Consider the following 26,159-nt stretch of genomic DNA (forward strand, 5'->3'; position numbering starts at 1 on the left):
AATGATCCTTCTCGCTCTCTCGTCTTCTTTCCTTCTTCTGCTGCTCTCGTGCGGCCCGAGCTATTCCGCGCTTACACGCTCTTTATTAATACCGTTGCGGCTCGTCCGACACTCGAGATACTACTTGTCGGTTTTTCGGAAAAAGGGATGAAAGGGAGAAAAGACGTAGTTACGATCATGAGAAGAGATTGTTTTTCGTCCGCTCGGTGATTCGTCAAGATTACGTCACATGGAATATCAAGATTCTCGTGCGAGTGGATTTTATGTACGTGAAAAGCTAATATTCCTTGATAGAGTAACGGTACGTGCTCGCAATCCAGTACACGGTGTATTGTTTTATATAGTAATTCGAATAATGAATATAAATTGCATCTCGTTCTACGATACAATTTTCAAACGTATATAATTGACGAAAATTGTGAGAAACTTGAAATTACGATAACGTCGTTCGAGCGAGTAATAATTGACGATATGAACTCCGCTCTTTCTCATTCAACTGCGTATCGATTTAAGACCAATTACAGACAAGAAAATTTAACGCGATCTTTTTGTACAATATTACAATATTCGCGTTTATAATATAATTCCACAGCCAACTGGAGTAAAAAATTTATCTTTTGACACACACACGCACACACTTGTGCAGGATAACTAAAATTACATGTGCCGCAGAAAAAATTTGTGAAACGAGTCCGAGTGTGCCATATAATTATGACTCGCAAAGTGCATCGGCGAGTTACATTATGCATCGTTCGTTTTCTGCGAAATACAGAGTTCTGCCCCAAATTCTCCTCGTATTTCCTCGTCATAATCGCGAGCTGTCGGATGTAACCGCTCCGGCGGTTCGCTATTACGGAATTGCGGCATCGAATATTTAACGCGGTGCCGCGTTTAATTCGACGCGCTCTCTCCTACGCTCGCGGCAGAGATATCGAAATGATTTCGCCGCGGCCCAAATGTTTCTTTAATGGGGAGAAACGATCCGCGCGTTGGACCTGCGTCTCGCGTATCTCGCGCCGCGGAAATGGGACAGACTATCTATCTCTCTCTCGCTCGCAGAAATAGAGCGCTTACTTATAAATCTTTATTAATATCCCGCGCGATGCAGTTCTTCCTTCTTCGCGCGAACCGTCGAAATTTCTCGGTTTGCCGGTTTCAGGAGAAGCTCAGGAAAGACGACCGAAAGAGAGAATATCCCCGAGATACGGGGAACGAGAGGTAACAGCGCTTTTCAATTCACTTTACGAAGACCGTTTCCCCACCGTGTTCCACGAAAGGGGGATTTCTTTGTCTTATCGGGTCGTAATGAAATGCGAGCCGGCGAATTTCCCTAACGCTATGCGAATCACCGTGCGATTCGGTCCCTCTTCCTGCGTCAACACGGGTCTTCCCTCGGTTTGTTACGTTCCACACTCGTTCCCGCGTCCTCGATGTGTATGACGATTCGCAATTAAATATTTTAATTAAGACGTTGCGCGCGCGGATTACGGCTTTCTAATTAGCGACAACTGCGACCAAGTCGCGCGAAAATGCTAATAAAGTTGGCGTATCGTATAATAATATTACGCGCGGCGAGAACGAAAATCTTTACGCGCGCGCCAAAGACGTATTCGGAACATCGAATGGGGAAGAGAATTTTTTTTTTTTTAGTCCAGACTATACACACGTATTATATCATCGCGCGAGAGGCAATTTATATTTATTAAATGCAGAGTGTCTCACACGTTCGGACACGATCATCTTTACGCTGTCAATTTCTTGATAAATCGATTTTTTTGTCTCCCTCCCGTGCATCGACGCGGAATGTATTGTAACGAAATGCATTAAATGCAAATCTTTCAAATCCCTTGAATATTAAGCAGACCGCCAAGAGTAAGTCCTTACAACTTACTTTTTATTAAAGTGAGGGATGGGCGTGGGTGTAATTGAAATCACTCTGTTTTAATTGAGCTTTCGACGCGGTTTAAGAGAAAAATAGTTCATAAATAATTTTTACAATTGAAGAAAGAATTAAATAACAGTTCAAATAACATTTTGATTTAAAAATACCGCATTAGGAATGAATACGTGGCGTTATTGCCCGTCTATAGATAAATAGCTAAAAAATACGTTTGCTTGCACGGGCGCGACGAATCTCTTGCTGTAAACGCGGCCATTTCAGACGGTAGTAAAGGAAGTTTGAACGTAAGTGCAATTTCGCTACAGCAGGCAGAAGAAGCGAGTCGCTTTAAAAATAGCTTCCGTCGGAAGTGCATTTCGATTTCCCGCAAGTTGCCGAAGTCCGATCTTAACGCAGCTTCTCTCGTACCTGCAGAGAGGGAAACGTTACCGTATTTCGTCTTACGAAAGCCCTATACGCTTTATATTCGTTTTTAACAGGCCCTTTTGAACCGTCAAACGTCCTTCTCCCTCTCTCTCTCTCTCTCTCTCTCTCGCTATCAAAAGAAAATTCAATAAAATGTGTTTTGGACCGTATGCGGTTGTAACGATGTCTGTATTGAATTTATATAACAAAAAGCAGCTGTTTTTTTTTACACACAGCTTATAACTGTTATTAAAAATCAATATTGTTCGAAAATATTTGTATTTAACGTTTGCACTTCTCTAACATGAAAAAAGTACAGTTGATCAAAAATAGTTTACATGGTACAACAAATTGCGATGACGTTTATCGCCACACGTAATTTATCGATACAATTACAAAATTGTAATTTTTCTCGTATATTATAGAGAATTAATAAAAACCTTTGCGCGCGAAATTTCTGTAAATAGTGTTAAGAAAGCGAAAAGCTCGACCCGACGCGACGGGCGGGAGTTGAATAAATCATCTTTCGAAAGAGACGAATGCCTCTCTTTCATCTGGTATGTTTTCTGCCCGTTGGAAAGTCCGCGTTACGCGATGTCAAACATCGGCCTCGTTAAAAAAGGGAAGTAGTAGAGAAGAAGAAACGGCGGCGAAAGGATCTCCGCGCCCGAATGATTTTTCTCGCGCGCAGGGATGGCATTCGTCGGAAAGCAGAACTTATCGCACGATCCTATGCACACTACCCACCGGGGTTTGTGTTTTCCAGACGTGACTTAACCAAAACAAGCTCGGTAAACACTCGTCGCAATACGGCACACCGGGTAATATATACGTGCGTACGTATATTTGGAGAGGCCGGGCTCTCTCTCGAGGGTCGCGCGCTGTTTTTGAAATGAAATCCGAAGCTCTGTGTCGCCCGATGACGATGACGGTCGGAATTTCTAAACAGCCCGACGACGACGACGACGACGACGCGACATAAGAGTAGTTTCTTTCTTCGATTATGCCGCCACTGAGCAGCCTAAGAGCAGCCTCGGTTGCACCGGTATCAATCGATGCTCGCTGTGCAGTGTAAACAAATGAACATAATTATATTTTCGCTTAATTGTATTCCGCGACATCCGACTCGTCGGAAATAAACTCAATTACCGCTATTCCCCCGCCCCTTCCCCCCGTATCAATTTTAATGAAGCGGAGAAATACGTGACGCTGAACGAGAAAATAATTGATGATGGAAGATATGTCGCGTGTGTGTTGTACACATCGCCGACTTGTTTACGAGCGTTTTTGTACCCGCTAGATTGAAAATCTCGCGACCGAGTTGTTTTTTCAATGATACAATCTTTAAATATGGACAATAAATATCTCTGTTGCAAACTGTAGATAAGTAGTTCCATTAAGTATTTTGCAGTAGAGTCTTTTTCATAGAGGTATTCGAATAAATATTCGTCTTTATTGACCCCGACGCAAATGACGTGTTTCATAATCTTACGTCGAGAACTACCAGATAAAAATCCAGCTCCAGGTTTTGTCGCTTGTGTATCGCTCGCGTTATCGAGAACGATTGTTTCCGAGAAGAATTTCCGGAAGTCAAAGTCACAGAACAACGGTGAGACTTAACGATCCTATTGTTACGGAAAAATAATAGCTCGCAAAAGCGCGGCCACTCGCTTTAATTGATGCTCGGATCAACCGAGAGTCAGCAACAGTCGTCGTCGTCGTCGTCGTCGTCGGGTCCATTTATAATTTATAATCCCTCGGCTCGCGAGGAAAAAAAAAGAGGGAGAAGGAAGCGCGCCTTCTGTCTCTCTCGTTCTTATTCTTTCTCCGGTTCGCGCATTTGCATGTAACGAGCGGCTGCCCGATGCCTACTATGAGCTGCAATCTTTTTAGCGTCGAATAATAGCTTTCAACCCTTATCACGACGTTGCACAAAGGGCGGCGGAAATAATTCCTAGCCAAAGCGCTTCGAGCCGATCGGCACAAACGTTTATATCAAGCGGTCCGGTCATTTCATATTCAAAGAGTCCTCATCAGTTCACCTCTCTCGCGTTCTTTTACGGCACAGAACTCAGCGTGTAATCTGATATGTATCCGAGTTTTCGAACGTTCATTCACGGGCGCATTTGTTCTCGATTAGGGCACTTTGTGACTTCGTCGTATATACTTTTGATTACTCGAAATATAATCCGCACGCCAGCTCCTGTAAATTAATTTTTTTTTTTACCGTAAATTTATGATTATTAATGTTGTCTTCAAACTTCCGACGTAATTGAAAAATGAAATAAATGAACGTATTTACACACAGTGGAACTTAGCTTTGTTCTCTCGCTCGCATAAAAATATCTACCCGTCCTCGAACGTCGTTGTCCGACGACGGGATGTCGCTGTGCGCGCAGATTCGGTGCACCCCCGACTTAATTTGAATAACCTTCATTAATCAAATTATTTCTACCCCCGCTGTCGTGGCGGGAATATAATATTTCCGAGACGGCTTCCACCAAGCGAACCTGCTCTTAACGAGCGACGACGAGCGCACGTCGTCGTTTCGACGGAAATATAAACGCACGCTACGGTCCTTACCCCCTACATTGTCGGCGTAATAGTTCATTTTTCCGGACGAAGATTGGCGTTCTAGTTAAGCACCAGACGTATGTCTGACTCTTTCCCCTTCGGGTCGAATGAAAAGTTAACCCTTATCCGAGCAATCATCAGCCAAATGCCCTTATTCTTTGGAATAAAAAAAAAATGGAAGCTACAAATGAGTTTCTTACTTTCGCGTTTTTATGAATTATTAAAGAAAAAGAGGATCTTCTTTATTTTTATTTAAAAAATACTACAATTCTTTACTTTAAATGTGTTTTTATATTTATAAACAAATTATTTATCTCTACGCGCGTAGATGTATTAATAAAAACTCCGCGTGCGTGATTAGTTTTATGAAATATATTTTTTAATAGAATCCTACGCGATATGTTTTCGTCGAGTTTTGCCATTTGTCGAGCCGCCGGTAGTGACAACTGCCGTCTTGCCGAATCCCTTAGACGCGGCAGCTTCGTAACGAGTCAATTTCGTCGCGCGACACCCGCGTACGTGCGCTCGCCGCACGCCAAAGGGTTATTCGGGAAGGGGGGAGGAAAGAGGGAGCGGCCGCGCGTTATCTGAGGAATTCCACTCAACTATCTTTAATCGCGCGAATTAATCGTCCGCGGCGAATACCTCGCCGCAATGTTTATCGCCGGCGCGGATACGGCCGCACGAGCGTGAGTTGACATTCCTCTCGTGAGCGGCCGCGCTTTTTGCTCGGCCACCCCCGCCGTCTCCCTCCGTCTACGGGCGCTCTCTACGGTGCGCCAGGTGGAAATATCTTTTCGCGATTAGCTTAGGGGCGGCAGGCGATGTTGTCACGGCACGGCAATGGAAAACGTTATTCCTCATGTTTTTGCGATACGTTAACAGAAAACACGAGAGTTTCTAGTACGTACATATTATCGCGGGAACGGGGAGAGGGGAGAAACTCCTGTGGCCGCGCGACTGCCATGTCGGACCGGAGGGTGGCCTGAAACCTAATTGTTCAGATACACGCATTTCACTGCCACCGCACCGCCGCGACGCCACGCGCACACGCGCGTCGCTATATAATGTTACGTGCGCATGAGCCGAATACAGGGTGGTTCAGCGGTAATGTGTGAACAATCTGTATGCCCATTAAATAACTATGCGAGAGATTGTTTGAGAAAATTATACAAGTAAATGAAAATCACATGTGATAAAAACTGATTGCGATCACCAGTAAAATTGATCGATCTCTTTCAAAATGTTTACAAGCAGTCGGCCTACATTTGCGTCAAAAGCATCAATTTTATGAAACATCACTTCTTGTTAAAAAAAAAAAATAGCAATGTTATTAATATTCTAATTCTGAACGTGTAATATATAATTAAGCGCGGGTCAGAAATTACTGTAGTTTATAGATGCGGTAAGCTCATTAAGAGTTTATATAGAGCGCGTTAGTTTATTTATAACTTCGTGCGCGTTCCGCGATGTGATCGGTAGATAACAACCGCCTGTGAAAAGCTCTGTAGAGCGGAGAGCATGTCAATGACACACGCTCATTATTCTGTACACGGGGTACGTTTCGATCGGGCTACGCGAGCCAGCGGGATTGTTTTAATGAAACCATTTCCCTCTCAACCCCCTTCCTCTCGGTCTTTTCCGCACCCTCTCACTCTCCTCCCTATCCCCTCGCGATGATGCAAAGGGAAAAGAATTTCCGATTGATGGCGCAGATAATGGAGCTGCCAAGACGCAAACCATCACGTCTGCTCGAAACGATATTCCGGATGAGAAGGGGAAGAGAACGCGCGCGCGTGCGCGGAGTGAGGTGCCTCCAATTGACGGCAATTTCACAAAAACGTGAAATTCTTCATTATCTCCGGCATTGAATTCCGTCCTCTCTATCTTTCTCTCTCTCTCTCTCTCTTTCTCTCTGGTCGGGTGGTTTTTGAACAGGACACGTGAAACGACACTCGCTGCTACGTTCATCGTCCCGATTATCGGTGATTGAGACCTTCACTCCGCGCTCCGAATGTTTCCAATCTCTTCCGATATAGATCGACCGGAATCGTCATCTGCCGATATATAACTTCTTGCGGAACAATTGACAGAAAAAGCAAAACTGCCAATACAAAATAATTGCGCTCGACAGCGAATAGGTTTTCATCGTGCAAAGCTTGTGATTTCTTCTCCGAGAAGAGATGAACATTTCGAACGTTTTTAGAGAACATACGTATGTATTTTCTAAGTTTGCAGAAGGCATCCATTATATATATATAAAAAAAAAAAAAAAAAAAAAAAGAAAAAACTCCGAACAGTCGAAAAAAGATTAAACGTGTATCGGATAGAAGGTTTGCGTATCGACGAGAGCGGAAGTAATACGAATGGCGCTTTGACCGCGATGAATCCCCGCCGTGCGGATCAGCGTGCTTCGCCGCACAGCAGCTAGTTGAAATTTTATCTTCGTCTGTGCGAAATTTTTTTTTATCCAGGCGCTGTTTTAGAATCGAGACACGATTTATTTTTCGCGCGAGCACACGAGGGAGAGAAGAAGAGCTCGCGGAATAATCTCGTCGCGAGCGAAATCCGACGTGCATGTGCAAAGAGAACGCGTGCCACAGAAGAGAAAAGATAATCGTTGCAAATGTAGAAATTAATACAACACATTGAGGGAAAAAAAAACAATCGCATCGTGAGAAATTAATTCCATCGGGACGAAAATCGTGTGTTGAATTCGCGAAGTCCGTAAAGATTTTTATCGTTTTACACATCCACTTGTGATAAATCCCTCGAGAATATTTGACACATATATATATATATATATATATATATATATATATCTGACTGATTATACGCTTCGAAACTCGTTGTATTTACCAATTCCGGTTGCAATCTCGCACGTGAATATTGCCCATGTTTGGTTCATTTCCAATAATAGATACACCACTCGGCGGTGGTCACAGGCATACGTCAATTATCACATATCAATGTTCCTCTTAATCATTGATGACCCAATACCTGAGCGCAGTTGCCTAATATAGCAATATTAGTCTCCTTCGTCATCGAACTACGCCACGGGGTGATTATGGCGCTCTGACCAGCTGTAGCTAAAGTTGTAATCACGATACCGCGGCAAACATAATCATCAAGGATTTTGTATATTTAATTGCTCGGGCTTTTAATACATAAAATTATATTTAAATAATAAAATAATTTTGATCGAGATATATTCAATATCGTGTAATACTAAAATAATAATAATAGTTATTATTATGATTATTAGTTTTCTTTGTCATTATATATTTAACGACTCGGGCTTTTGCTCAAAATAATAATAATTATATTGAAAATAATTTCAGCCAATATGAATTTATTGCAATATTATGCAGATCTATGTTGTCATATTGAATTGTCACTTTTAATAATTTGCTAATAAACACTGTGAGAACTCTTGTAAAATATGTATATAGAATGTTAGAAAATAAAATATATATGTAAATTTAAGTCTCTCTCTCTTTATATTTCTTTTATTTTATTTCATAATTTTAGCGCTTATAAAATATTCATTTCTCCAAATAGAAATAGAAGGAGAAGTAAAATTCGAGATTTATTGTGACTCATCATTTATGTTTCATTTATACGTTTATATTTGTCGAAATAAAAAATAAAAAAAAAATCGTCGCATGTTAATACATAGTTATCCACTCCTCTCTGTCATGTGACTTTACTTTAGGTACGTTTTAAAGACACGTGACTAAAGTAAAGTTACATGACTTTAATCACGTATTGTTTATCTACTCCTATCTTTTTATATTGTTCGAGTGTGATTTTCATGAGTTATTTCTGACATCTCTCATATGTGTATTATATGATTTGTAAGACGTATATTGCTGTCATCACGGTGACAGGTTGTGTTCACTGACACAACACGTTAAAATAAAAACAATAATATTGTTCGCGCGCCTGTGTTGTGCTAGTAATAAAAAAAATTTATTTCGGATTTGTCCTTTCCTTTTATGACGTATCGAGAAAAGCATAAACGTGCGCGGATTTACGTAAATAATATATGAACTTTTAACAAATTGTTGCGTAATTAATTTACATTACTCCCCCCTATTATTAATATTTTCATTTAATCTTTTTGCTTACATCTTGTAAGCGTGGAACAGACGGCTCGAAAATTATAAAATCAACAAAATTGTGAGAATTTCAATCATGTTATTTTCAAGTAAAAACGGTCGCGACAACACTTTCAGAAAAAAAAACATCAATATTCAGGAAGTCCAATATGGTATACACATTTATATTTGTTCATCTCTCTGTGCAAAACGCAAGCCTCTGTCATTCGTTTTTATTAATTTATAACAGTCAATATTGGTGAAATATTTTTTAATTTAATTATTGAAATTCTGTTATTGGTTTTTTATACGTGCTAATAAAAACAGTTGATTTTATTTCTGCTTTTGCACTTAGAATATTACACTTTTTGATAAAATTGTCTTAATTTTTGTAAAATATTGTGCATACAGCGCGATTTCTATGTAAATTAGTTTAACTAAACGTTTATTACAATAATTTTCACGTTTAAAAAAAATGATGTTAATATATTCGTAATGAATACATGTGCAATATTTATGCGACAATAAATTTTCTGTTAGCAGGTATGGGAAAGCAGAATTCGCCTCTCAACTCGCAAAGAAACGCACATTTTATTGCGATGCTGTTTCCTTCTCTGAGGACTTGAGCTTTCGGGTAACTATGTCAAACAAATGCTATTGTGCGCACGAGATATACACAGTTAGATGCATGATCCCATAATGAGCGATTGATATCGACGACGATTCGAAGGGGAGCTTCATAGCTTCGCGGATAGAATCTAAATGCACAACTCGTCGAAAACAGAACTCGATTGGCTCAAGTATACTTTCATTCAATCAGCGTTCGCCCTATTTGCGATGTTCTTTGATTAGAATTCTGCTGCTAACGCGTTACAAGGGGTCGATCCCTCTCTAATGTCCGATACAAATTACGGATCCCGACATATTACAGAATTGCGTTCGACAAAATGTTCGTATCACGAAACAATTCGCGGTATAACGAAGTAGATTGAACTTCGATTACGCGTCAAAGTTCTGAACAAAGAAAATACCACTCAATGTCAATACAAGTAGATTGTCAGTAGTAATTACTTATCGCTGTCAAAACAGTTGATATTTGTATAAATATTACTGAATTTCGTCACACGACGAATTTGTATCATTTCAAAAAAAAGAAAAAAAAACCTGCGCGAAATAATTCTCAGTCAATCCGCATTTTGCGAAAGTTTATACGGCGGAACGACAAAAATCGTCATGATGCCTCATAGGATTTTCGTTTATAGCACCTCGCGTTCCTCCGGCGACGCTGACCGGAGTGAGAAACCGACTAGAGCGAGAGAAGACGATAAAACGAGTCGCTAGGCGGTCTTATTTGCACAGCATGTATATTTAATTTACCGGTGCATATACATGTCCGTCGTTTTTCCATCCTCCAGCAACCTACCCTCCTCCCTCTGCCCCGGTCTCTGTCGCCGCTAACTCTCCCGACGGCCCGATGCGCAAAACTTTTAGGGATTGCGCGCGCGTTCGTCTGAATATATTTGCATGCTCCACTTTTCTCGCGTTTTTATTCGCCGTCGGAAATTTGCGGTCCCCCGGCTGGTCGCCGTTGCGAGTTCTCGCCGGTGTAAATTCGCTGTGAGAACTTAACGCCACTTTGCGCGATTTTATTGTAAGATGCTTTTTGAATTATCCGGTGTGTAAAAGAAGAGAAAATTTTTGTACAAGCACGGGTTTTCTTCAAAAATGCGATTTTTATTCGCATTAGATTAACAAGAAATTACGAATATCTGCGATATGTTGTACAATGGCAAATACGCACACGTTCGCGCACTACTCCGTGACGATACATCGCATGCATTTGTGAAACACCAGTTTGTTTTTCAACCTCTAACTAGTTTGCTCGTGTACCATATCAGTTCGAGAAATAGTTTCCGTCATTTCGGTTTCACGCATACTTGTATTAACAGACCTCAATAACCAATATTTTTAATTTTTCTACCAAAAAAACATAATTGCTCTCTTTTTTTGCATACATATATATACATATATGTATAATGGCTCGATAACTCGCCGCGTCGTTGGAGCGGCACGTTCGCGTCTTAGTTAGCCGAGCTGGCGCGTGCTCGCGTCTGGTTTATTAAAAAGGAGAAACGTGATCGCACAGGAGAATTTCGCGCAAGACGTATCGCTGTCGGTTCAAACATTTGTTCGCGCAAGCATTTTATTGCGCTTGTGCGTTAAGCGACGTAATCCGCGCGTGACACTTTGCAGAAAATTGTAATCGAAAACGAATCATGACTGTAGCTTTTGTAATTAATACACAGATTGAATCGAGTTCTGTCTCTGTGTGTATGTATGCGTGTGTGCGTGTGTGTGTACGATTTATTAATAAAGCGATTAACTTCGTTGTAAAGCAAATTTCGCTATTCGAACAAGAATTCGCAGAAATTACTGTTGCGTCAATAAACGTGTGTCACTTCTCGAAGCGGCATAAAGTTACTCGCTTCTCTTCAGACTCTTCTTGCCGGAGACGTAATCAAGTGAAAATTCTCTCAACACACACACACATACACACGTACACTACGTCCCGCGAGAAAGACGATGGGACAATTCAATTATACGAGAACACGCGAGCGCTGGATTTTCCCGCGCGGATTTCGCTCGGAAATTTCGAAAAGCTCCTTCCGCGTCCTTTATTTGTCGGTATAACGATGTTGAACGGGCCGTCGACCCGCTGCGCCATGTATTCAGTTAATGAAAACATTGTCCTGCCCACAGCACACACGGTCATCCGCGCGCACGCGGTTAGCTTGTCACACACGATCTCCACCGCATCGCGGTGCAACCATGTGCACCCGCCGCGTTTTGCGGGGCCCACGCGTCGTACATCAGAGCTGGTTGAAAAGCTCATGTGTTGCCCCCGGATATTTGCGTTCTGATAAATTATTTTACTTTGTACTGCTTTTTGTGTGTGATTATGTAAATAAAAAATCACACGCAAGAACTCAAACAAAGTCTCACAATGCGGAATATATTGGTGTGCAAAATAATATTGAGTAATTATTTATCACACAAATTTATTCTGATATCTGCGTGATCAGATTTTTCAAAATTTAAACAAATATTTCGGATGCTTTCTATCCGAACGGAGATAAATTCTGTTACGTTGTTTTCAAAGTGAAAGATTTTTATCAATTTGCAATCAATTTTTTTTTTCCAATACGAAGAAATAAGCAAGGCTCTTGAAATTCTAAACTAGCATCAAATTGGTCATTAAGAGTCAGAATCAATATAAAATATATACGTGTTTGTATAATCGTTTCGCACGAACATACAGCGTTTGGCTCATAATGATCAATTTAATGTTTTTTAAATACCTTTTATATATGAAAAAGAAGAGAAAAAAGATTCTAAACGTATAAGATTCGTATTCATCAGATTGTGACGCAGAAGTGAAAGAATGGGACAAAAGAGAGAGAATGTAAATGTATCTCGCGAGAGGTTAATAAATACACTGGGACTGAAACATCTCATGAATTTAAAAAAATAAGAGAAGAGATTATTTTCAAAGAAGTAACGCGACTTTTTTTTTTTTTTTTCATGTGACTGCGCATCGCAATTCGCAACATATTGCGCTCTTTGACTCGTTTTCCCAACTGTGTATACGTGTCAACCTGCCCATAACAAACGAAAGCAGAAACGGGACACGCGCTCTCGTTGTCGAATGTCGCGGCATTGTTTAGCGTCCCGCTGCAACGAGTTATGCAAGCATCGCGACGCTGGAGCGATGCAGCTCCCATACAATACATATTTGCGCACACACGCGCGCACAAAGTCGTGCACGCATTCGGTAACCGGTAAATCATCAGAGCGATAAAACGAGAAAGGTTTAAAACGCAGCGACGGAAAGAATATCGGAATTCAATGCCACTCTCTCTTCAATTTCTTAAAAAAAACAAAAACACTAAATAATTTTCATGTACGATGAAATATTTCACAATTGGGAATAACAGGTATATCTCGACGATAAATGGAAAAACGGCAAATAAACGACGGTAGAAGTCACGATTTTTCATCAACATCGCAACATTAACTTTCCGTAAGAGTTAGACAGTCCGTTAGCTCTCTTCTCTCTTCTCTCTCTCTCTCTCGCTCTCTTGGAAAGCGGCGCCGCTACTATCCGCGGAATGCATTCCGCATGGAAATGAACGCCGAGCGTATCTTAACCATATGTTGTCCCGATGCAAAATGCAACACGCCGTTTTCGATCTCAAAGCGAACCCTGCGCAACCTCGGCGTGTCGCGAATATTATTGCGTCCATATTTTTCAACTGTCACGGCCGCGAGGTATGTGTAACTTTTGTTCGGCGTTTATCCCGATCTAACGACCTTACATGCCTCCCTCTATTCTCGGCGTGTTCTCGCGCGCGCGAGTTTCTCTCCTCCGCGTGCTCATCGCTTCCAGTCGAGTTCTCAGCTCGGCTCAAAAGAGAGACACGACCAAAGCGCTGTCAAACACGCTTTCGCGCGACTACGACGCGGGTGACGAAGCAATCTCCGCGTCGACAAACGACCGTAATCATTGTCAAAAGAGTAATAGAGAGAGAGAGAGAGAGAGAAAGAGAGAGAGACGCGTGTGTAACAAGGTGAGAGAGAGAAAGCGCGGTGTGTGGCTCGTGAATGTACAGAGACGCCGATAACGACGTCGTTACGTACGCGCAGGCGTGACGACTGATTAGGATCGCCCGTACGTTTCTTGCCCGCCGTTACTAATCGCGGGTCAACGATGTTACCCGTCGCGGTCTTTTACGCACCAAACGAAACAGCCGCGACGCGGAGGCGCCGAGCAAAGTCTTCTTCTTCTTCTTCTCCATTCAAAAAGGAAAACACGTCATCTCCAAGTAATTACAATGTTGCGCTTACGTTCCGCGCAAATCTTCTTGTAACTCCTCGTGTTTCTTCCATGTTTAAATTCGTGCGAAAAAAAAATCGCGCTGTGATAAATGAAGAATTCTCCGCGACGTTCTTACCCCTTCCCTCTCCTCCCCGCGCCGTCTCTTCGAGCGCGGAATTTAGATTTGGCGAGCGGGGGAGCGCATTAGAAAAGTAATGTGCGCGCGAAGGGGCAGGTAAACCGGCGGGTTAAATATTAAAAGGCGCATGAATAAGCGCGATAGTGCTCGTATCTTAGCGCTCGGCTGCCACCCGGTGCATACATATTCATGTCCCTTTGCTCTTGCCGCGCCCCGGTGGCACCTCGAGCACCTCTTTCGCGTCCAGGTTCCCCTCCTTCCTTCTCCTCCGCGACCCTCCGTCACCCACACACGTACCTAGTTATACGTAGCTATCGCGGCCAAGAAGACGATTGCCGGCCCCGGGTTTGCTGCCGGATGCTATCGCCGTGAAAACACGTTGGAACGCCCCGGAAATTTATGTCGAATTCACAGAGGTGCTTTACGCTACTGAGTCACGTGCGCTCTCGTTTTTTCCCTCTTTTCCGGTTCACACGCGGAAAACAGAGACATCGATTATCGGAAGAGCGCGGCAACAATAGCTAAGAAGCTTGATGTTCTCGGTAACGAGATAGAGATTCAGCCAATTAAAACTGCACAGATCCGCTTCCCTCAGAGATGTTTATCGTCGCAACATTTGTTTTTACGTTGCCGTCGTTTTCGAACTTGTGTGTGTGTTTTCCTGCCTTTCCCGGGGATCTTGTACTGACGTATCGATCTTCGGGGGTCCGTTAGCTCGTCTTCCGCGATGCGACCGCGCGAACCAGTTTGACGTTCATCGAGGCGGAAACTGATACAAAACGCGCCGGGGTCTTGATAACGGGTTCTTCTCCGCGAGAGAGAGCCCGAAAAAGAAACGCGATCGCAGATAAGAGTCGCGGCGAGTCTCTCCGGCTACTGTCGCACGCCCGGGATTAGATCGATAAGATCCACGCGACGATTAGTTAATTAGACGAACATCGAGCAGACTTCGTCTCTAACTGTACATGCTACGCGTCGCGCTTCGATCGTATCAATTATACGGCTAACGATTTCCCTCGCCGCGCCGATTTAAATGCGCGAGATACAAAAAAACAGGTTAAATCCGATCGATAATCGCGTGCTCGTGCGCGTGCTATCCCCCGTGTTCATCTCGAATTTATCTAAATGTCGGGGAGAGACGTGTCATCCTGTAATCAGGAAGCGAATCTCGATAACATGGCCGCGCGCGTTATTACCGCTTCGTTAACGCGGTGTTTACGCGACCGAAAGTTAGACGCATTTGCATCGAAGAAAATTGCATCGAAGCGTACGAAAAACTCGGAACGTAGTTTTCAACTTGCTCGCGGAAGACTGAAATTGTTATCCTCGGTTGCGGTTTGAACTACTTTCGGGAAGGGTATATCTGTACTTTAAAAAAAGAAATATTCCGTTATATATTCGCACGTACACGTAGTTTTTTAGAAGATGGTGAAAGAGAGAGGGAAGAGATGCAAATAATTTTCCTAAAACATTTTTATGTTACCCCACACAGTGCACGATATTGCATTTTACGCTAACAATATTTTGTTATAAGATCTCCGTATAACCCGGGAAGCGTTACTAATACAAGTTCACGGTTGCTTTGCTACGTTTTTGCGAGAGAAAAATAAAATGCAGTCTTGAAAATTACAATACACACACACACACACACACAGCGCAAGACCTGCACGTAAATAAACATATAACGTTGAAGAACGATTTCGTGACCGAGTTTTGTTTTTTTGTTTTTTTTTTTTGTTTTTTTTTTGTTTTTTTTTTGCAGCATTTAAACGTCGCGGATCAAGTTTGATTGGGAATCAAACAATTTTACAAAAATACAAGTTCCTGCCTGTATATATATTTATTGCACTTTTTTCAGTCGATTCTGTTTATCGAAAAGACTGATAACGGTCCGACAAAACGGATTTTGTCCGCGCAATCATAACATTTGTACAGGCGGCGGATTAACAAACGATAAAAAAACGGGTTCACTAGAACAAAATAACATTTATAAATAAACACGCACGCGCTCTCGACGGTGTGTGTTACGATATTTGATACATCGTATCGAGGTTCTCCCGAAATGCGCGCGCACGGAAGCACTCCCTTTCTACCCTTCCTCCCGCCCTTCGCCGGTGTTGTGTATTCAACGAAATGTTCAAGCCCGGGCGATATAGCCGGGGATATTTTTCTGACACACATTTCACGAGCGGATATCTTTTAAATGGAATGAAGACGTGCTGGGTTTTATGAACGCGTTACTGGAACGCGCGGAATAGAAAAGACATCCCGGGAATGAAAATCGCTTCGCGAAACGCGCTCGCGATGAAGCGGGAATGTCTGACAGCGATTATGTTACTCGCAATCTGTGCCGCGCGCGAGACGTGCTGAAGTTAGCTCGACACGATCACAACGTACTCCTGAGGGGGCGAGTGTGCTCGATATTCTGTTTCAGAGAGAGAAAGAGAGAGAGAGAGAGAGAGAGAGAGCTTTCAACAATTTCATTAGCGCCGTATCTCAGAGTTCGTCTACACTTTTACGTGTGTTATACAAAAGAATGTCCTATTTCTCCAGCCTTTGGCTCTCATCTTCGAAAGCGTTACACAAATTGAAGTCGGCGAAGAAGCAGTTTGGTTCTTTTTTTTTTTTTTCGCGTCGAATCTGACGTTGAAAAAAATCTCGAGGCGCGCGTGCTGCAATGTGTTTGCCGTAGATTTTTCCCGACGTTTTCGCGAGTACGAAGTTTCACCGTAAAATAGCTCGGCTCCCGGCGAAGTTTATCGTCGACGACACGATTATTCGCACGCCGTTAATTTTTCCGCGTGTACATAAATTTTTGCACGCAGAGAGACGCGCGCGCGCAGTCTGTTTAGCGACAACGACGCTCGTTTCCCGCGCGCTCGCGTTCTCTCCGCGAGCAAAGTGGGATTACATTATCTTGATACACGTTTTTCGACGTGGCGTAATTAATACTCGGTGTACCAAGCACGCCCGAGTATAACATATCGCCACGTCGCTGCGGATATAACGTGCCGCGGCGCTTGGTCGCCGCGTCGCCGGTTCTCGTGCGCTCAGCTATGTGTCGGACGGGAAGAGAGAGCTTTCGTGAGCTTTGAAGAGTGTCATGAAACGAATGTAAAACCCGCTGAAAAGCTCGATAGCGATAACGAAGGCGGCGGGCGAAGCGGGGGCGCGAATCGAATCGCCGCAGATTACACGGCTCTGTAAAATGAAAACTTTTTTTTCAAGAGGTTTTCCTCATCATTAATTTTACACAACTTAACGGGGCGGGATTCGATCGCGGAACACACACCCTCGCGTCTGTTTCCACGCGCCACGCCGAACGAACGTTTTGTTTAAAGTGGAAAACGCGCACGGTTGCGAACTATGGATCGTGGATCGTGCTTCGTTTATTTGTACACCGATTCGATTCGTATAAAAAAAATATCCACACGAGAGAGATAACAATCTTATCGAAAATAAATCTGTGCCGATTAATATAGATATATCTAGATTTTTTTCTTTATTATAAATATTGTGTAAGATGTTTTTGTTTGTGCGTCAATTTTTTCACGTGCTTATCGCAAAAACAAAGTTGACAGCGTAAAAACGATCGCACAAATTTGCAAGAAAAAAAAATACGCCACGTCGGGTTAAGTGTATCGATCCCGCGACGTCTCGAGTGCAAAAAACTGCAATTAATAATCTGATTTCCGTCACGTGTACGTCGCCGAAAAAGACAAAAAGAAGGTAACAGGAAATTATCAAATCCGCGATGCATTCGCGATTCTGGGAAATGATTGATCGTCGGTGTCGCGCGCGCCGCAGAATGCACTTGGCCGGCGCGGCGCAAAAAAGTGGAGACTTGCATGCAAATTTTCCGGGCGAGCGAGGGTGATCGCGAAGTGCATGTAATTCCCCCAGAATTCCAGATTTAAAGCGACACGTTTTGTCCCGCGCGGATGAAATTGTGACCGAAGCGGTCCGACTCCCTCCTACCGCGCGTGTTTTTTTTTTTATTATAATTGCAGTTGGCACGAGATCGTCATTTGGCCGTGCAAACACACGGCAAATAGACGTGCGTATACGTAGAAGATTGCGGCCGGAAAACGGAATGCGGCTAAGTGTTGTGTGCGATCGTATACGCTTCGGTCAGACAAATGCTTGCAATTTCTCGCGAAAATTGCAGCCTCGCAGATTTTTAAAGCAACTTGATACTCGCTATCTATTATTTTGCGCGCGCATTCAAAGTCTCGGTTTTAATTAAAAACTTATTTTCTCTACGCTCTACGGAATATATATTTTCTATTGTATTCCACTATAATGTAATTAATTATCAGAAACTTTTATCTTAGATAATTAAAACCAAAGTTATTGCGCAGCAATTTGATAATTTGTCGTTATTTTGCGAACGTTACACGAATTTATATATAAATTGCATATTATGTAAATTGCAAAGCGCGTTCGAACAACGGAAAAGTTTGCATAAATACTTGTTATTTATAATTATCGAACGATAATTTCCTCGCGCGACGAACTGCACTGCATTGCGGAACGGCGACAAAGCCGAGTGATTGATTGTTTTTGTTGATTATAAATTTGCGCGCGTTCCTCTGTCGAAAATGGTTCCGGTTGAAAACAACTCGCTAATTGTCCACAAAACGCCAGAGCGCGATATCACAACGTGAACGCGTTGAACAACGAATAACGCCGAAGGATCGCGTCCAAATGGGCCGATTGCGTGCGCTTTTGAAGAAAATGTATTTCTGACGATAACAAGAAACAATATACGTATAGCTTGACGCTGCCATTATTAACCCTTCGCATTCCCATGCGACTGTACGGCGAGCACGATACGGCGAATGTCCGCGATGTTTTTTTGTTTTTGTTTATTATGGCAAAAATGATAAATCTTGCTACGCACGACAGTGGCAATACTTTATCACTGTCCGTGCAAATGTGCACGATGTATAAAGCAAATGTGTAAATAAGGCTAACGTTGTAATTAAATTCTAATTAGAAATTTCCTCTAAGAAGAGTAAGGTGTCCCCGCCCGTTTTGTTACAACTTTGACTTTTGTTTATATAAAAGCAACACGTTCTCTCACAGTTTGATTGAGAAATAAAAGCTATTGAAAAATTTAATGACACAGCTGAAAATAAACATCTCATAATTAAATATTTCGACACACAATATTCTCTCGATAATAACACAATGAAAAAAATGATTAAACATTTCGATTACAAAATGTGGATTGTATTTTCAGTGAAACAAATTGGTTTCGAGGTAGATATCCGTGTGATAAAACAATTCGCACTTTCATTGAAGCGAAATGCGTCTGGAAAAATACCGCTTTGTACAATAATCCTTATGTCTCATATTTTAATATTTTCGACTAAAATGTTTTTCAGTATCTTACATACGGGTACTGATAATTTTATTTTTACGTGTGTCGAAATATATATTTGCGGAAATTACGTATGTATATTTATGATAAATTTCTATTACACCAGTAAAATGTATTTAGTTCGATTTAACGTCGATGATATTGCATGAAATTAAAATTAAAATAATCATAGACATATTCACGCGCGTATAATATTTATATTCGAAATAAATTAAATTTGTGTATTATTTTAATGTGTGTTGTGTACGGTAAAGAAGAATAATAATTATTCTCGCATGTCTCTCATTATCTTTACGTTTTGTTACACAAAGTATTGCATGATCATTAATACTAATGAATCGTCATTAGTAAATCTATGTATTTCACGTTGCTTTTTTTTATAGATCGTTTTTTTTTTAGATCGGTTCAACAAAAATGATAAGAAAATTGATCGCTCCTCATTTACTTGCAAGAGAACTGTGCAAATTGATCGAGACTCTTCAAATTTAATTTACTTGGTCGATGATAAAAAGAAAAAAAAAGAAAAAACCACGTTAAGAGAAAAGTTTTAATCCTTGAATAGCATCCTCGTCTTAATCCCGAATCGATGAGCGCTTTTCGTCGCAAGTATAACGTCTTGAACGATCGAACGAAGTGGAACTGACACGCTCGAGCAATTTTTAATTAACTCGCGGTTTATCGACAGTTTTGTTGAATAAAAATAAAAAAGGAAACCAAAATTTACACCTCGGAGTAAGTCCGCGCGAACAATCTGAGAATCGTCGTATCATAATTGCGCAATACTTTTTTTTTTTTTTTTTAATTTTCTTTTCCTATGTTTTACCTCGCGGATTCGCAATTCAAGCAGCGACCGCATCGTTTAGCAGACGCTGGGCGGCGTCTTTACCCCCGGAAGTTCAAAGAAAACGTCGTAAATAGTGGATTGCGGAGACCATAACAAACTCGAATGGTGCATTTCGCATTTATCAAAGAGCCCTCGTTCTCCCGCCTTCGCATTACCGAGCTTAGAGGCGCCCGAGACGCTTCTTGTAATCCGTCGTTTCCTACACCAGCCCCGCTCTTTTAGCCTTCCCCTCTTCCTCCACCTTCTCATCGTCCCTCGCTCGTAGCACCGTTCGCTCTCTATGTAGCCACCCCCGCTAACTGCTCTCGCAAGGATAATGCCGAGAGAGAAAGACTTCAAACGGAATACCGTGTATCCTCCGTTCCGGCATAAATAACAATCTGCGGAGATATTATATTGATTTTGGACGAAGATGCGCCGATGGTGAATTTAGAGAGACAGAGAGACTCGCGTGTGTGTGTGTGTGTGTGTATGTGTGTGTATCGTGAGAGAAAAATACGGGACGTTCCAAGAAACGTGTGTACGGTGAAAGAAGTGTCTATCCTTGAGAGAGAAGCCCGGGAAAAGAACTCGCTCGGGCGAGAGAGTCTCACGCGAGAGTTAATTACGAAGAAGTCCTTGGATCCCCGAGATGCCGTGTGTTTTGCCGAGGAAAAGTCGGGCTTTGAATTGCATTAAATGCGTACCGCGGAGAGCGAGGCTCTTAAAAGTGTCTTACTGGGACAGCCTGTACGTCGTTCCGCTCGAAAAGGCTCGGCTTCCCCAGAAGTTCTTTCTTTTTTCGCGACGCGACTGAACGAAACGTACATGCGACGAGCGCGTTGGGAAATTGTGTGAGAACTTTTGCACTATCGGAGGGAACTAGATAAATAGAGCGTGAGTGAAATATTGGTAACGGGCGCGCGCGCGCGTTGTCGCGTCGTTCAGCGTCGATTTCGATTATTCTCGGCCGACGAGAGTGTGAAAAATTTATACTCAACAAAAACATTCAAATCGAAAATGGCAACAAATTTCTTCCGAAATTTAAAAAGTACATAACATTACAGAATGTTTTTAGAATTGCTTGCAATTTATTTAATTTTTTTTTCATGTACGTGTGTGAATTATGTGAATTATTTTTAAATTAAAAATGGACTTTAGGATCAAATGTTCTCCGTTGAATTGCGATACCAGAAAACTAGGAAATCGTGCGCATGTAAATTTCAGCGGCGAACAATTTCTTTTTTTTTGTTTTACGATTGTCCAGTGAAAGCAAAGTTGGTGTATAAAGCAAGGGTGCATCATACACCGCGGCTCACGACGCGGCTGAATATTTAAGCTCTTTTTTTTTCGTTATCTCCTGATTAATGCACTCTGCCCATCGATCAACAATCCCGCGTATCTTTCCGCGTAGTGACGTCCCGGGCGACGTTACAAGGCTTGCAATTTCTGTGCGAAACGCGCACCTGTTTCGCAGGCATATATTTCCTCCAAGAACCATACACGACGAGAACGACGGCCGGTCTGGTCTCGCGTAAAACTCTGAATCATCGGGCGGCCGGTGGCCATTTTTCAAAGTTGCCCGAGCCGCGCTGCATTAATAACCAAGCGCGGCTTCGTGCCGTGCGCGAGCGACGATAACAATGAGAACAAAGAAGTCGAAGGGGTGGATTTCAATCTGTACGCGGGGGCTGTGTCGAGCTCCGTGGCGCGGCGCTTCATGTAGCCACTCGATAATATCCTCGACCGCATAAGGGGGGCCCCGACGAACACACGACCCTTCAAACGCGCTCGAGGTAATCGTCGCCCGAAGCGCACTCGCGCTGCTATCGCGCTTACGAGTCCACGACATAATTACTTTGTCGTCAGATCTTAGCTCGAGACAACATCGTTGCGATTACCGGTAATTCGATAGGGAGTAAAGATAAAACTATAAGACGTTGAGTAATTGGTTTTTAGGGATTAGGGAAATCTCTGTCAATTGTTGCTCACTTGTTACGTCATCCTTGAGCTCGTGTGTTACGTTAATACCCAATATTGGTGATGTACGATGCGCGTTGAAAACATCTGTGAGATGATAATTAATTGAAATATTAACTTAATGCACACACACACACGCGAAGGTTCTTCCTGATGATAGTTCAAATTAGTAATATAAGGAGCTATACAAGCTAGTAAAAAAAAAAAAAAAAAAACACAGTCAATTTCAGTCGCTTTACGTTTTCGTTCTTCGACGTTAGATGAGGTTTCAGAGATATATAATACAAGAGGACGTAGTCTAAAGATGTACGTATCAATCCCGCAAATGATCTATGGACGTAAAACTGTGATTTATTTAATGGACTCGAAATTACAGTAATACAAAACGATGCCCGGCCGTAGAATTTTATTACTCGAAACGTCTTTAATATTACTCAACTGTTCAGGTTCCTCATCTATCTCCCCGACAGGATTTCAAATCCCGCTGTCAGTTTACCCATCTGTTGCTAAGATGGATGTTATAGATGTCCGTATTGAGGTCAAACAAACTATAACTGTATCGCTCAGGCACCGGCACCGTATTTCTACAGCCCCATAAAAGAAATATATTGTTGTTTTTCTATCAATTCTGAAGAAATAATAACACATTTTATCTTTGAAAACTATCAAAGTTGCAGTAAAAAGAAAAAAAAACGGGTTAAAAACAATCTCAAAAATCTTGAACGAGACAAGCTATTTACGACGGGCCCCGGCTCTATGTTTTCTTCTCTTTGTCGTTTATTTTTTTTTGCTGCGAACTAACGACGAATATAAAATGTTTTTTTGCATCGGACCCAAAGAACGCGCAGTAAAAGCGTTTTTGGACACATTTGAATCGAGGCGAAGAGAAACTTCCAACGAACGGAAGTTCTTATATTGTCACAGTCACGTACTAACAAACAACTCGTTATTCACTTTATAGCGCGTTACATAAAGTAAGCACGCTTCCGATACGTGTAACAAATTTAATAAATTCATTCGTGATCCTTATAAATTTAATAAACTAGCAACAAAAGTACATTGAACTTGAATGTTTGCAAAAAAACTAAATTGAAAAAAACTAAATTTTGAAAGAAAAACTTTTATTGAAAATAATCGGAAAAGTTGGAGAAGATGTAAAACTTTATTTATCGCGAGATTTCCATTGCATCCCAAAGTCTTTCGGAGCTCGAATAAACCGACTAATGGCGCGCAACGACCGGTCGATGTGCCTTTTCTCGCTCGCTGTTGCATCGTGAACGTACAATAATTTCTGGGAAGAGTTCGCCGCGAACTCTGCGCCGCCAGCCTGTACAGCACATCAATAATGTCGGAAGACCGGAGGAGAAGGTAATCGCGCCGGCCGGGGAATTTCGGTTCTTATATGATATCGTTCTTCAACCAGCTCCCCTTGATTGCGCATTAATCGGAAATCGCGTGTGTAACATGTTGCATAAAAATCGACGCGTTTTTAATAATCGCCGGTTTCGTATTTCCAACCGTTTGTTATTTAAGACGAAGATTGAATTACGAAAAATTGCGAACAATTGCAATTCAAAAACTGTTGTTCGAGCGAATTATTTTTCTTGGTTGTGAAGTTTCGCAATTTTCGCGATTTCAAATAATATTTATCTCGTAGAAATAAATTGGCGAAATAAAAGTTTACTCGCGATTTATACGGAAAGTAAAGCTAAGCGAGGTTTGCGTTACACAAAAGCGTTCTCCTGCGTGCTTGAATCTATTGCAAAGCTGGTAGGTCTTAACGCGGCGAGTTCGCGCGCGCGACTCGCTCGTGACTCGGCCGTGAGAAGCGATTAGGCGAGGGGAAAAAAAAAAAGACCAGGTATGAGGATAATGAGTGGCCGGCGAGGAGAATAGCAGAAGCGGCGGCGTAGAAGGGCGCATGCTCGTGCCATAATTTTCGGGACGAATTAAAATTCTTCGACGATACACCCGGATAATGGAAGCTGCACGATATACTTAGCATAGATAGAAGCGTCGGATGTTGAATGGAACGCGATTACGGTTATAAAAACAACTCGCAATCTATTTTTAATTCACTTGCGAAAAGAACGTTAAACGTAAACTCGGACGAACGCGCGATTTTATTACTCTTCAAAACAAAAAAGACAAATTTGTTTTAACAGACCTGAAAATAGAGGAATTATGTTGCAGTTTTGACGCGCCAAAATGGTGGATGGAAAACTGAAAATTTTTCAACGAGAAGTAATTTTTTTTCAGAATTGAAATAAACCTTGTGAGCTATGATCCATCCGTCTGTGTGTGTGTGTGTGTGGATAATAATTAATTAAAATACTTCTAATTCTGTAATGAGAAGGAAGTGGCAAATACGAGGTAAAAACTAGATCTTCGGGTCAACAAACTTCTTTATTTGAAAAAATTATTTAAACAAACGTTTCGACCCCAAATTAGGGCCTTCCTGAGTGTCTAGATACTTCTAATTCTGTCGGAACGTTTTTTTTTTACGCTTAGTTTTTTTATTAATGATTTTCCTCGATCAAGTAGAATTCTCAAACGCCCTAATTCATTTGTACATTTATAGGCGCGCACATGTATGTGTAGAAGAGCTTCTATTTGCGGTTTCATAAATTGACAGGTAACATTAATTTGCAAAATCATGTGATATCAAATGGTTTAGTTGAATTCGCTGAATTTTGGCCAGATTGGGTGGAATTTATTACAACGCTAAATAATATCTCACCTATTGATTGGAGAGGTCAAACTTCGTTTGTGCATCCCAAATAAATGATTTCTAAATATATTTCGATTATAACTTAATTCCAATTAAAGATTTATTTCCACGTGAATAACGTCATTACCGTTAATCGATTCTTAAATGGGTGCGATTTCATATTTGATTATAATTCTGTCAAGAGAATTGAGCAACAAAATTCCGGGAGAGATAAATTTGAAACTTCCGTCCAATTAAAAATCATTTACGACTCGGCACACAGAACCGGGTGCCGATAACTTTTGACGAAGCGCTTCGTCGTAGATCGGAAAATGCTATTTGCGCGCGCACTGATTCGCTTATCATTCGAATCTTGTCTCGAAATAAGGAAAACGTGCCACGGAATTCCGGCGACGACGAGGCGACAGTCTGCAATCTTAATAATTTGCATTTCGTCGACGGCACTCGATAATGAGCAACCGGGGGTGTAGTATTTACCGCGGCAGTCCGCCTCGTTCCAACGATTGTCCACCCTCTCGAGTCTTCGGCCGATAAATAACTTCCTTTTTCCGGGCCGTCGCTTTAAGCCGCGACGAAGATAGAAGCGGAGGAGAGAATCAGAGAACGCGGCGTTTCAATTTCCACCAATTAGAAATAATTGCGATTAATTATCTCGGACTGAGAGAGAGTGAGAGAAAGAGAAAGACAGAAAAAGAGAAAGGAAAGAGCGAGAGGGAGAAAAAGAGAGAAAACTGGCATCTGTTTAAAGGACGCCGACCGTCTAACAGGAGGAGCGAATAATTGAATCGCCCGAAGTTCCGACTTCGACAATGAGTGTTTCGTTTCACCTGGAACAAGCTTTCTTTGCCGGCGGCGGGGCAAAGCTTGGCACGCTGTTAGTCTTTTGTTCCGGCGGAGCTTTCAATTAACGGCTGAACCATGCGATCCGTCGAAGTAGCAACTGAAAATAAGGAATCCCCGCGGATAAAGAAAGCCGCGCGACGCGTCGGTTTTTCCTCGCGGTCGGAGAAACGCAAAGAGTCGCGACAAATCCTATATAAAAAAGGGCATTTGGACCGAGAAATGCGCGTTTGGAGTCGAATATATCGCACCTATTGTTGCCTCTTTTCCGCGTTGCCAATTGGTTGGTTGGTTGATCGAGTCGAATCGAATCGGTAAGATCGAGAGAGTAAATAATGAAAAGCGATTTTGAGACAGTTCGTCGTATATGTAGAGAAAATTAAAAACGTAACTAAAATCACGTGA

General features: G+C 42.0%; 1 long non-coding RNA gene across 1 annotated transcript in view; it reads left to right on the plus strand.

The window, feature by feature from the left end:
• Positions 1-9,574, plus strand: part of LOC109852585 — a 220,421-nt gene extending 210,847 nt beyond the window's left edge. The window contains exon 3 of the long non-coding RNA XR_002250013.1: positions 9,523-9,574. This is a non-coding gene — a long non-coding RNA (uncharacterized LOC109852585). The remainder of the gene's footprint in view (positions 1-9,522) is intronic.
• The last annotated feature ends 16,585 nt before the right edge of the window (positions 9,575-26,159 follow it).

This window comes from Pseudomyrmex gracilis, unplaced genomic scaffold (genome assembly GCF_002006095.1).
Source record: "Pseudomyrmex gracilis isolate BER0280 unplaced genomic scaffold, ASM200609v1 scaffold_31, whole genome shotgun sequence".
Taxonomy (NCBI): Eukaryota; Metazoa; Arthropoda; class Insecta; order Hymenoptera; family Formicidae; genus Pseudomyrmex; species Pseudomyrmex gracilis.